We start from the raw sequence: 11375 nt of genomic DNA, 5'->3' as shown, positions 1-11375 counted from the left end.
ACTTCAAAAAATAAAATCCTTCGAGAGGTAGTTATATTACTACATCTACTAGTTAGGAAAATTTAAAAACTTAAATTTGGACATGTTTTGCAAAAAAATGTAGGGAAAATGTAAAACGGCTATAACTTTTGCATACGATGTCGGAAAAAAACGTATAATATATCAAAATGTTCGGAACGAAAATCCGCATCTGATGGAGACCGCCTACGGCTTGTTTGCAAATTTTTAGAATCCTCAAATTCTAAAAGGAAAAAAGTTATGCTCAAATTTCAGTTTTTTTTTGAATTTTTGTTAAATCTGGTCAAACTATGGTCAAACTACTTATTCAAGAAGTATTAGTGTTACTAAATAATTATTCAAGAATATTAGTGTTACTAAATAATTATTTTAGTTTTTTGAATTTTGGTTAACTATGGTCAAACTGTGGTCAAACTACTTATTCAAGAAATATTAGTGTTACTAAATAATTATTGATTTTTAGAACAATAGTTTCAAACTCAAACAGTGAAATATGTGACTTCATGCTCAAGCTAAATTCCTGAGGGTTAATAGGATTGACATCTTACTATTGTCAGGAAAACAACAAGTGCAGACTTGGAAACGAGGGAGAATAGAACCCGGAAGTTAAGCATGCTCAGGCTGGAGTAGTGAGAGGATGGGTGACCGTTCGGGAAGTTAGATGATTTGGAATGATGAGGGGTGATTAGAGATTAGAGGTTAAAATAATTCAGAAATTTGAAATTCAAAAAAAATTCAAAAAAAATAAAAAAAAAAGTCATAAAATTTCCTTTAGTACCGGTTGGTGTTACCAACCGGAACTAAAGGTGGACCTCCAGGCAGCGGTCACGTGGAGGGCCTTTAGTCTCGGTTCCAGTTAGAACCGGGACTAGGTTCCAGTTAGAACCGGGACTAAAGGCCCTTTTTCTACTAGTGAGTGGGCTCTGTAAAAAGACATGACCTGTTGATCTTGGCATGATTTGGGCAGACCATAAATTGATTTTTTTTATGAACCTCGTCAGATGGCGGGCTGCTTCTGTATTTTTATTTAAAGAAGAATGAGAGTAACTCGGTTTATTGCATATCTAAATGAGTGAATCAATCATAAAGAGGAAAAAAAGGAAAAGGAAATATTCACACGAATCTCGACGTAATATCAATGACATAGGACTTAGATGTGCAATACTTATGACACATTTAGATGTGTTTTAGCAAAACTGAAAAAAATACCTAGTTTACAAGCAAACAAAGGCAACCAAGTCGGCATCCTGACACAGCGCACCCGTTGGCAACACACCCCGCCCCACCCGGCGAAGCGATTGAGCAAACATAATAGTTTTTTCAATGGTATAGTCGAACAACTATTGACATTGTTCGGATATATGGAAAATAGATACCATTGAAGATATAAATGGTGTTTGTTTTTCATGCACAACATTCATTACTCTTATGGACATATACACATGCTTTTGTGAGGATCGAGCAGTGAAAGCACGAGCCGAGGAGGAATAAGGGGAAGGAAAAGCAATGGAAGGGGAGCCGACTGGCGACTGGTGAGATGGTGGCGACACGACATTGATCGCCACCGCAGAGAAAGGAACGGGGTGCAGGGCAAGTAATATGTCTCCCCCCCTTCCCTTACCCCATCCACCCTCTAGCTTAGGGAAAGATCTCATTGAAACACAACGATACCTCAATCTAATGTCACCATTGGTGGCAGGTGCCAAAACTTGATTTGGTTGGATCACGTGTCGGAGAGAGGAAGCGACAAGGCGCTAGAGCACAAGAAGAGGAAACGTCAGCCGGTGAGGAGGTAAAAAGGATGGCGAGAAGAGATACTTAATAATTTGATGCTAGGCCTACGTCATCATGCATTGCGGTCTAAATAAGGATGAAAGTCTGCATCCAATGAAGATGGTCGTTTGTTTTTTGGCATGGGTTTCTAGTTTTGTTACTGTAATTTTTCATTGAAATATATGAGGGGGGGCTAGCCCCGACACCCTCCATTATAGGGTTAGAAATAACAAGCGCACACACCGGTGTCGCTTCACTAAGGACACGCTAAGATTCCACGCTGAGATTCCTGATCTATATGGCAGATTTAGTCGCCTTTTGATTAAAAAATTATCTTTTCCCTACAAAAAAGGCCCGTAAGAAGTTGACATCTTCCTTTTGTTGAACTAGTAAATATGTACGTGCAACGCATGTTAAATATTTAGGCAATATATTAATTGCACATGGATTTTAGGTATGCTATTATTTATGTGTTAATCCTATGATTAGTGCAATATTTGGTATGATGTTAATTGCATGTTTAATGCTCGCCATTGGAGCAGTCTAGGCCGTTGGATTAACTCAGTTCGATGGCTGGGGTCAGTTGGATCTGCCCCTTTGGGACTTTTTATATTGGTATAAATATAGATATAGATATAGATATATCCTTTTTGATTTGATTGGAATCCAATTTCAACTAAGAGCTTTTGTTGATTCGAGTTCTACTTATGAAGAGTTGCCACATTAGTGTGTATTGCTAGGACTTTGATTTTAAGCCTCCTAGAATAATTATCCTATAAATTCTTGATGATCAGGCAACCGCGGTATTAGAAACCTCCTGTCCCATGACTAACACACGGGATACACACCCACACGCACCCATGCGCTATCGTAGTGGGTCGGTCCATTTGCCCGGTTATATTAATTCGAGTACCGGAGTCTGGCTCGACAGCTTTAGAGTGTTGTTTTAAAAAAAACTTGTAAAGGGAGAAATCAACTAAAAATGTCCACACATTTTTTTTCACAAATTCATTTTTTGTGAAAAAAATGTTCACAAACTCAAAAAATATTCATGATTTAAAAAAGAGTGAAAATAGAAAATTGTTTGCACTTTTTTCACCAATTTGTAGACTGTCCCAGGATTTAAAAAAATCTTCATGAATTTTGAAAAATGTTCCCGTATTTTAAAAAATGTACATGAAGTTTTAAAATGTTTCCGGATTTTAAAAATTGTTCATGAATTTGTGAAATCCAGATTTTTTAAAATTTTAAAAGTGTTACAAATTTTTTCTCTAAAAGTACCTACACTTTTTTCTAGAAAACCTCATTCCACTTTGTTCGACGACAGTGGTCAGCGGAATTGATACAAGATCGCAGGGGCGGAGCTAGGCTAATGCAAGGGTATGCAATGCATACCCAATCTTTTTTGCAAAAGAAATTCAATATATAAGCTCCTATATGCCTTTATATCACATATGACAATCTTTTTGTACGTACAGAGAAGAGAAACAAAGAAGAGAACGATTCCAGCGCCACTTGGGCCAAGATTGGGCTACTACGTTGCTAGTTAGTGCTACTGGGCCTTATCATTGAGGCAATGATGCGGCTGGCCGATTGACAAAGCCGAGGAGACAACACGACCTGGAACGTGTCGCCTCGATCGTTCGATTCAACCGCCGCTGCGCTGCGCTGCGCCTCCTCCGCCGCCTGTGACGCACATCGTTGCGCCGCATGCCCGTATCTGCCATTGGCATAGTCGCCGATCTGCCATCTTGGATCTTGCAGATCGATCTCCTCGCGCCTGTTCGCTGCTTCGCCTCCAATTGAGAAACGGCGGCCGCCGCGGCACCACCGGTGCACACATATCAGGCACCGATTCCTGTGATTGTTTTTTTTAGTCAGCGAGTGTTCAATCTTGATTTCTCCTATTTGTTAGATAAGATGAGATGATTGTTTTCACTCCCTAATTTTGTTTCGATTGACCTATTGTAGCATCCAGTAAATTTTGGATGTGGTTTGCATTGGCTTGCTAGAAAACTTGTAAAGCAGTACAGAGAAAACAAGGTGAATCTCATGCATATAAATTTCTGAATTATGAATATTTGAATTTGTGAGACTGCCCACCATGCCTGTATGCCGCCATCACTATCTAACATGTTTCTTTTGTTATTATTATGAAATTTTCTATTTCTTACAATGTCGTGAAGCAAATTTTTTTACCACGCATACCCATATCGAAAATCCTGGCTCCGCCACTGCAAGATCGTGTGGTACATCAAGGCACACATGTCTACCAAGATCTAGATGTAAACAGAACTTTGCTAAGCTATCAGCTTCAAAGTTTCTACATCTACTTTATAACAAGCGCACACACCGGTGTCGCTTCAGTAAGGACACGCTAAGATTCCACGCTGAGATTCCTGATCTATATGGCAGATTTAATCGCCTCTTGATTAAAAAAGTATCTTTTCCCTACAAAAAAGGCCCGTAAGAAGTTGACCTCTTCCCCTTGTTGAACTAGTAAATGCGCACGTGCAATACATGTTAAATATTTAGGCAATATATTAATTGCACGTGGATTTTAGGTATGCTATTATTTATGTGTTAATCCTATGATTAGTGCAATATTTGATATGATATTAATTGCACGTTTAACGCTCGCCATTGGAGCAGTCTAGGTCGTCGGATTAACTCAGTTCGATGGCTGAGATCAGTTGGATCTGTCCCTTTGGGTCTTTTTTGTTGGAAATATGCCCTAGAGGCAATAATAAATAAGTTATTATTATATTTCTTTGTTCATGATAATAGTCTTTTATTCATGCTTTAACTGTATTATCCGGAAATCGTAATACACGTGTGAATACATAGACCACAATATGTCCCTAGTGAGCCTCTAGTTGACTAGCTCGTTGTGATCAACAGATAGTCATGGTTTCCTGGCTATGGACATTGGATGTCGTTGATAACGGGATCACATCATTAGGAGAATGATGTGATGGACAAGACCCAATCCTAAGCATAGCACAAAGATTGTGTAGTTCGTTTGCTAGAGCTTTGCCAATGTCAAGTATCTCTTCCTTTGACCATGAGATCGTGTAACTCCTGGATACCGTAGGAGTGCTTTGAGTGTATCGAACGTCACAACGTAACTGGGTGACTATAAAGGTGCACTACAGGTATCTCCGAAAGTATCTATTGTTTTATGCGGATCGAGACTAGGATTTGTCACTCCGTGTAAACGGAGAGGTATCTCTGGGCCCACTCGGTAGGACATCATCATATGCGCAATGTGACCAAGGAGTTGATCACGGGATGATGTGTTACGGAACGAGTAAAGTGACTTGCCGGTAACGAGATTGAACAAGGTATTGGATACCGACGATCGAATCTCGGGCAAGTAACATACCGATAGACAAAGGGAATTGTATACGGGATCGATTGAGTCCTTGACATCGTGGTTCATCCGATGAGATCATCGTGGAACATGTGGGAGCCAACATGGGTATCCAGATCCCGCTGTTGGTTATTGACCGGAGAACGTCTCGGTCATGTCTGCATGTCTCCCGAACCCGTAGGGTCTACACACTTAAGGTTCGATGACGCTAGGGTTATAAAGGAAGCTTGTATGTGGTTACCGAATGTTGTTCGGAGTCCCGGATGAGATCCCGGACGTCACGAGGAGTTCCGGAATGGTCCGGAGGTAAAGATTTATATATAGAAAGTCCTGTTTCGGCCATCGGGACAAGTTTCGGGGTCATCGGTATTGTACCGGGACCACCGGAAGGGTCCCGGGGGCCCATCGGGTGGGGCCACCTGCCCCGGGGGGCCACATGGGCTGTAGGGGGTGCGCCTTGGCCTACATGGGCCAAGGGCACCAGCCCCAAGAGGCCCATGCGCCTAGGGAACCCTAGAGGGAAGAGTCCTCAAGGGGGAAGGCACCTCCGAGGTGCCTTGGGGAGGATGGACTCCTCCCCCCCTCTTGGCCGCACCCCTTTCTTGGAGTAAGGGGCAAGGCTGCGCCTCCCCCCTCTCCCTTGCCCCTATATATAGTGGAGGGGAGGGAGGGCATCCATACCTGAGCCCTTGGCGCCTCCCTCCCTCCCGTGACACCTCCTCCTCTCCCGTAGGTGCTTGGCGAAGCCCTGCAGGATTGCCACGCTCCTCCATCACCACCACGCCGTTGTGCTGCTGCTGGATGGAGTCTTCCTCAACCTCTCCCTCTCTCCTTGCTGGATCAAGGCGTGGGAGACATCGACGAGTTGTACGTGTGTTGAACGCGGAGGTGCCGTCCGTTCGGCACTAGGATCATCGGTGATCTGAATCACGACGAGTACGACTCCATCAACCCCGTTCACTTGAACGCTTCCGCTTAGCGATCTACAAGAGTATGTAGATGCACTCCCCTTTCTACTCGTTGCTGGTCTCTCCATAGATAGATCTTGGTGTTACGTAGGAAAATTTTTGAATTTCTGCTACGTTCCCCAACAGTGGCATCATGAGCTAGGTCTATTGCGTAGATTCTTTGCACGAGTAGAACACAAAGTAGTTGTGGGCGTTGATGTTGTTCAATATGCTTACCGTTACTAGTCCAATCTTGTTTCGACGGTATTGTGGGATGAAGCGGCCCGGACCGACCTTACACGTACTCTTACGTGAGACAGGTTCCACCGATTGACATGCACTTGGTGCATAAGGTGGCTAGCGAGGGCCAGTCTCTCCCACTTTAGTCGGAACGGATTCGATGAAAAGGGTCCTTATGAAGGGTAAATAGCAATTGGCATATCACGTTGTGGTCTTGCGTAGGTAAGAAACGTTCTTGCTAGAAACCCATAGCAGCCACGTAAAACATGCAACAACAATTAGAGGACGTCTAACTTGTTTTTGCAGGGTATGCTATGTGATGTGATATGGCCAAAAGGATGTGATGAATGATATATGTGATGTATGAGATTGATCATGTTCTTGTAATAGGATTCACGACTTGCATGTCGATGAGTATGACAACCGGCAGGAGCCATAGGAGTTGTCTTTATTTATTGTATGACCTGCGTGTCATTGAAGAACGCCATGTAAACTACTTTACTTTATTGCTAAACGCGTTAGTCATAGAAGTAGAAGTAGTCGTTGGCGTGACAACTTCATGAAGACACGATGATGGAGATCATGATGATGGAGATCATGGTGTCATGCCGGTGACAAGATGATCATGGAGCCCCGAAGATGGAGATCAATGGAGCTATATGATATTGGCCATATCATGTCACAACTATATAATTGCATGTGATGTTTATTATGATTATGCATCTTGTTTACTTAGGACGACGGTAGTAAATAAGATGATCCCTTACAAAATTTCAAGAAGTGTTCTCCCCTAACTGTGCACCGTTGCTACAGTTCATCGCTTCTAAGCACCACGTGATGATCGGGTGTGATGGATTCTTACGTTCACATACAACGGGTGTAAGACAGTTTTACACAGCGAAAACACTTAGGGTTAACTTGACGAGCCTAGCATGTACAGACATGGCCTCGGAACACGGAGACCGAAAGGTCGAGCATGAGTCGTATAGTAGATACGATCAACATGAAGATGTTCACCGATGATGACTAGTCCGTCTCACGTGATGATCGGACACGGCCTAGTTGACTCGGATCATGTGATCACTTAGATGACCAGAGGGATGTCTATCTAAGTGGGAGTTCATAAGATGAACTTAATTATCTTGAACATAGTCAAAAAGACCTTTTGCAAATTATGTCGTAGCTCGCGCTTTAGTTCTACTGTTTTAGATATGTTCCTAGAGAAAATATAGTTGAAAGTTGATAGTAGCGATTATACGATCAGTAGAAAGCTTATGTCCTTAATGCACTGCTCAGTGTGCTGAACCCCAAACGTCGTTTGTGGATGTTGCGAACATCGGACATACACGTTTTGATAACTACGTGATAGTTCAGTTAAACGGTTTAGAGTTGAGGCACTAAAGACGTTTTCAAAACGTCACGGAACATATGAGATGTTTCGAGGGCTGAAATTGGGATTTCAGGCTCGTGCCCACGTCAAGAGGTATGAGACCTCCGACGATTTTCTTAGCCTGCAAACTAAGGGAGAAAAGCTCAATCGTTGAGCTTGTGCTCAGATTGTCTGAGTGCAACAATCACTTGAATCGAGTGGGAGTTGATCTTCCAGATGAGATAGTGATGTTTCCCCAAAGTCATTGCCACCGAGCTGCTAGAGCTTCGTGATGAACTATAACATATCAGGGATAAATAAGATGATCCTTGAGGTATTCACGATGTTTGACACCGCGAAAGTAGAAATCAAGAAGGAGCATCAATTGTTGATGGTTGGTGAAACCACTAGTTTCAAGAAGGGCAAGGGAACAAAGGGATACTTCATGAAACGGCAATTCAGCTGCTGCTCTAGTGAAGAAACCCAAGGTTGAACCCAAACCCGAGACTAAGTGCTTCTGTAATAAGGGGAACAACCACTAGAGCAGCATTACCCTAGATACTTGGTAGATGAGAAGGCTGGCAAGGTCGATAGAAGTATATTGGATATACATTATGTTAATGTGTACTTTACTAGTACTCCTAGTAGCACCAGGGTATTGGATACCGGTTCGGTTGCTAAGTGTTAATAACTCGAAATAAAAGCTACGGAATAAACGGAGACTAGCTAAAGGTGAGCTAACGATATATGTTGGAAGTGTTTCCAAGGTTGATATGATCAAGCATCGCACGCTCCCTCTACCACCGAGATTGGTGTTTGCGTTGAGCATAGACATGATTGGATTATGTCTATCGCAATACGGTTATTCATTTAAGGAGAATAATGGTTACTCTATTTTTGAATAATACCTTCAATGGTCTTGCACCTAAAGGAATGGTTTATTGAATCTCGGTCGTAGTGATACACATTTTCATGCCAAAAGATATAAGATAGTAATGATAGTACCACTTACTTGTGGCACTGCCATGTAAGTCATAATGGTATAAAACGCATGAAGAAGCTCCATGTTGATGGATCTTTGGACTCACTCGTTTTTGAAAAGTTTGAGACATGCGAACCATGTCTATTGGTGTATATGCATGAAGAAACTCCATGCAAATGGATCGTTCGGACTCACTTGATTTAGAATCACTTGAGATATGCAAATCATACCACATGGGCAAGATGACTAAAAAGCCTCATTTTCAGTAAGATGGAACAAGATAGCAACTTGTTGGAAGTAACACATTTTGATGTGTGCAGTCGAATGAGTGCTGAGGCATGCAGTGAATATCATTATGTTCTTACTTCACAGATGATTCGAGTAAATGTTGAGTATATTTACTTGATGAAACACAAGTCTGAATTATTGAATGGATCAAGTAATTTCAGAGTGAAGTAGCAGATCATTGTGACAAGAGGATAAAATGTCTATGATATGATCATAGAGATGAATATCTGAGTTACGAGTTTTGGCACACAATTAAGACAATGTGGAAATTGTTTCGCAATTAATACCGCCTGGAACACCATAATGTGATGGTGTGTCCGAACATCATAGTTGCACCCTATTGGATATGGTGCGTACCATGATGTCTCTTATCGAATTACCACTATCGTTCATGGGTTAGGCATTAGAGACAACCACATTCACTTTAAATAGGGCACCACGTAATTCCGATGAGATGACACCGTATGAATTATGGTTTAGAGAAACCTAAGTTGTCGTTTCTTAAAAGTTTGGGGCTGCGACGCTTATATGAAAAAGTTTCAGGTTGATAAGCTCGAACCCAAAGCGGATAAAATGCATCTTCATAGGAAACCCAAAACAGTTGGGTATACCTCCTAATTCAGATCCGAAAGCAATATGGATTGTTTCTAGAATCGGGTCCTTTCTCGAGGAAAAGTTTCTCTCGAAAGAATTGAGTGGGAGGATGGTGGAAACTTGATGAGGTTATTGAACCGTCTCTTCAACTAGTGTGTGGCAGGGCACAGGAAGTTGTTCCTGTGGCACCTACACCAATTGAAGTGGAAGCTTATGATAGTGATCATGAAGCTTCGGATCAAGTCACTACCAAACCTCGTGGGATGACAAGGATGCGTACTACTTCAGAGTGGTACGTAATCCTGTCTTGGAAGTCATGTTGCTGGACAACAATGAACCTACGAGCTATGGAGAAGCGATGGTGGGCCCGAATTCCGATAAATGGCTTGAGGCCATAAAATCCGAGAGAGGATCCATGTATGAAAACAAAGTGTAGACTTTGGCAGAACGGCTCAATGGTCGTAAGGCTAATAAGTACAGATGGATTTCAAAAGGAAGACGGACAATGATGGTAAATGTCACCATTAAGAAAGCTCGACTTGTCGTTAAGATGTTTTTCCGACAAGTTCAAGGAGTTGACTACGATGAGATTTTCTCACTCGTAGCGATGCTAAGAGTCTGTTGGAATTATATTAGCGATTACTGCATTATTTATGAAATCTTGCAGATAGGATGTCAAAACATTGTTTCCTCGACGATTTTATTGAGGAAAGGTTGTATGTGATACAACCGGAAGGTTTTGTCAATCCCGAAAGATGCTAATAAGTATGCAAAGCTCCAGCAATCCTTCTAAGGACTGGAGTGAGCATCTCGGAGTTGGAATGTATGCTTTGATGATGATCAAAGATTTTGGGTTTGTACAAAGTTTATGAGAAACTTGTATTCCCAAAGAAGTGAGTGGGAGCACTATAGAATTTTTGATGAGTATATGTTGTTGACATATTGTTGATCAGAAATGACGTAGAATTTCTGGAAAGCATATAGGGTTATTTTGAAAGTGTTTTTCAATGGAAAGCCTGGATTAAGCTACTTGAACATTGAGCATCAAGATCTATAAGGATAGATCAAAATGCTTAATAATACTTTCAAATGAGCACATACCTTGACATGATCTTGAAGGTGTTCAAGATGGACCAGTCAAAGAAGGAGTTCTTGCCTGAGTTGTAAGGTACGAAGTTAAGACTTAAAGCTCGACCACGGCAGAATAGAGAGAAAGGACGAAGGTCGTCCCCTATGCTTTAGACGTAGGCTCTACAGTATGCTATGCTGTGTACCGCACCGAAAGTGTGCCTTGCCATGAGTCAGTCAAGGGGTACAAGAGTGATCCATGAATGGATCATAGGACAGCGGTCAAAGTTATCCTTAGTAACTAGTGGACTAAGGAATTTTTCTCGATTATGGAGGTGGTAAAAGAGTTCGTCGTAAAGGTTATGATGATGCAAGCTTGACACCTATCCGGATAGCTCTAAGTAGAGAGACCGGATACATATAATGGAGCAATAATTTAGAATAGCTCCAAGTAGAACAGTTATTTGGAATAGGTCCAAATAGAGCGTGGTAGCTGCATCTAGGAGATGACATAGAGATTTGTAAAGCAAACACGGATCTGAAAGGTTCAGACCCGTTGACTAAAACCTCTCTCACAAGCAACATGATCAAACATAAAACTCATTGAGTGTTAATCACATAGTGATGTGAACTAGACTACTGACTCTAGTAAACTCTTGGGTATTAGTCACATGGCGATGTGACCTGTGAGTGTTAATCACATGGCGATGTGAACTAGATTAT

Source organism: Triticum dicoccoides, chromosome 6A (genome assembly GCF_002162155.2).
Source record: "Triticum dicoccoides isolate Atlit2015 ecotype Zavitan chromosome 6A, WEW_v2.0, whole genome shotgun sequence".
NCBI lineage: Eukaryota > Viridiplantae > Streptophyta > Magnoliopsida > Poales > Poaceae > Triticum > Triticum dicoccoides.
The sequence above is the reverse complement of the archived record's forward strand: the minus strand, read 5'-3'. Positions refer to the sequence as shown.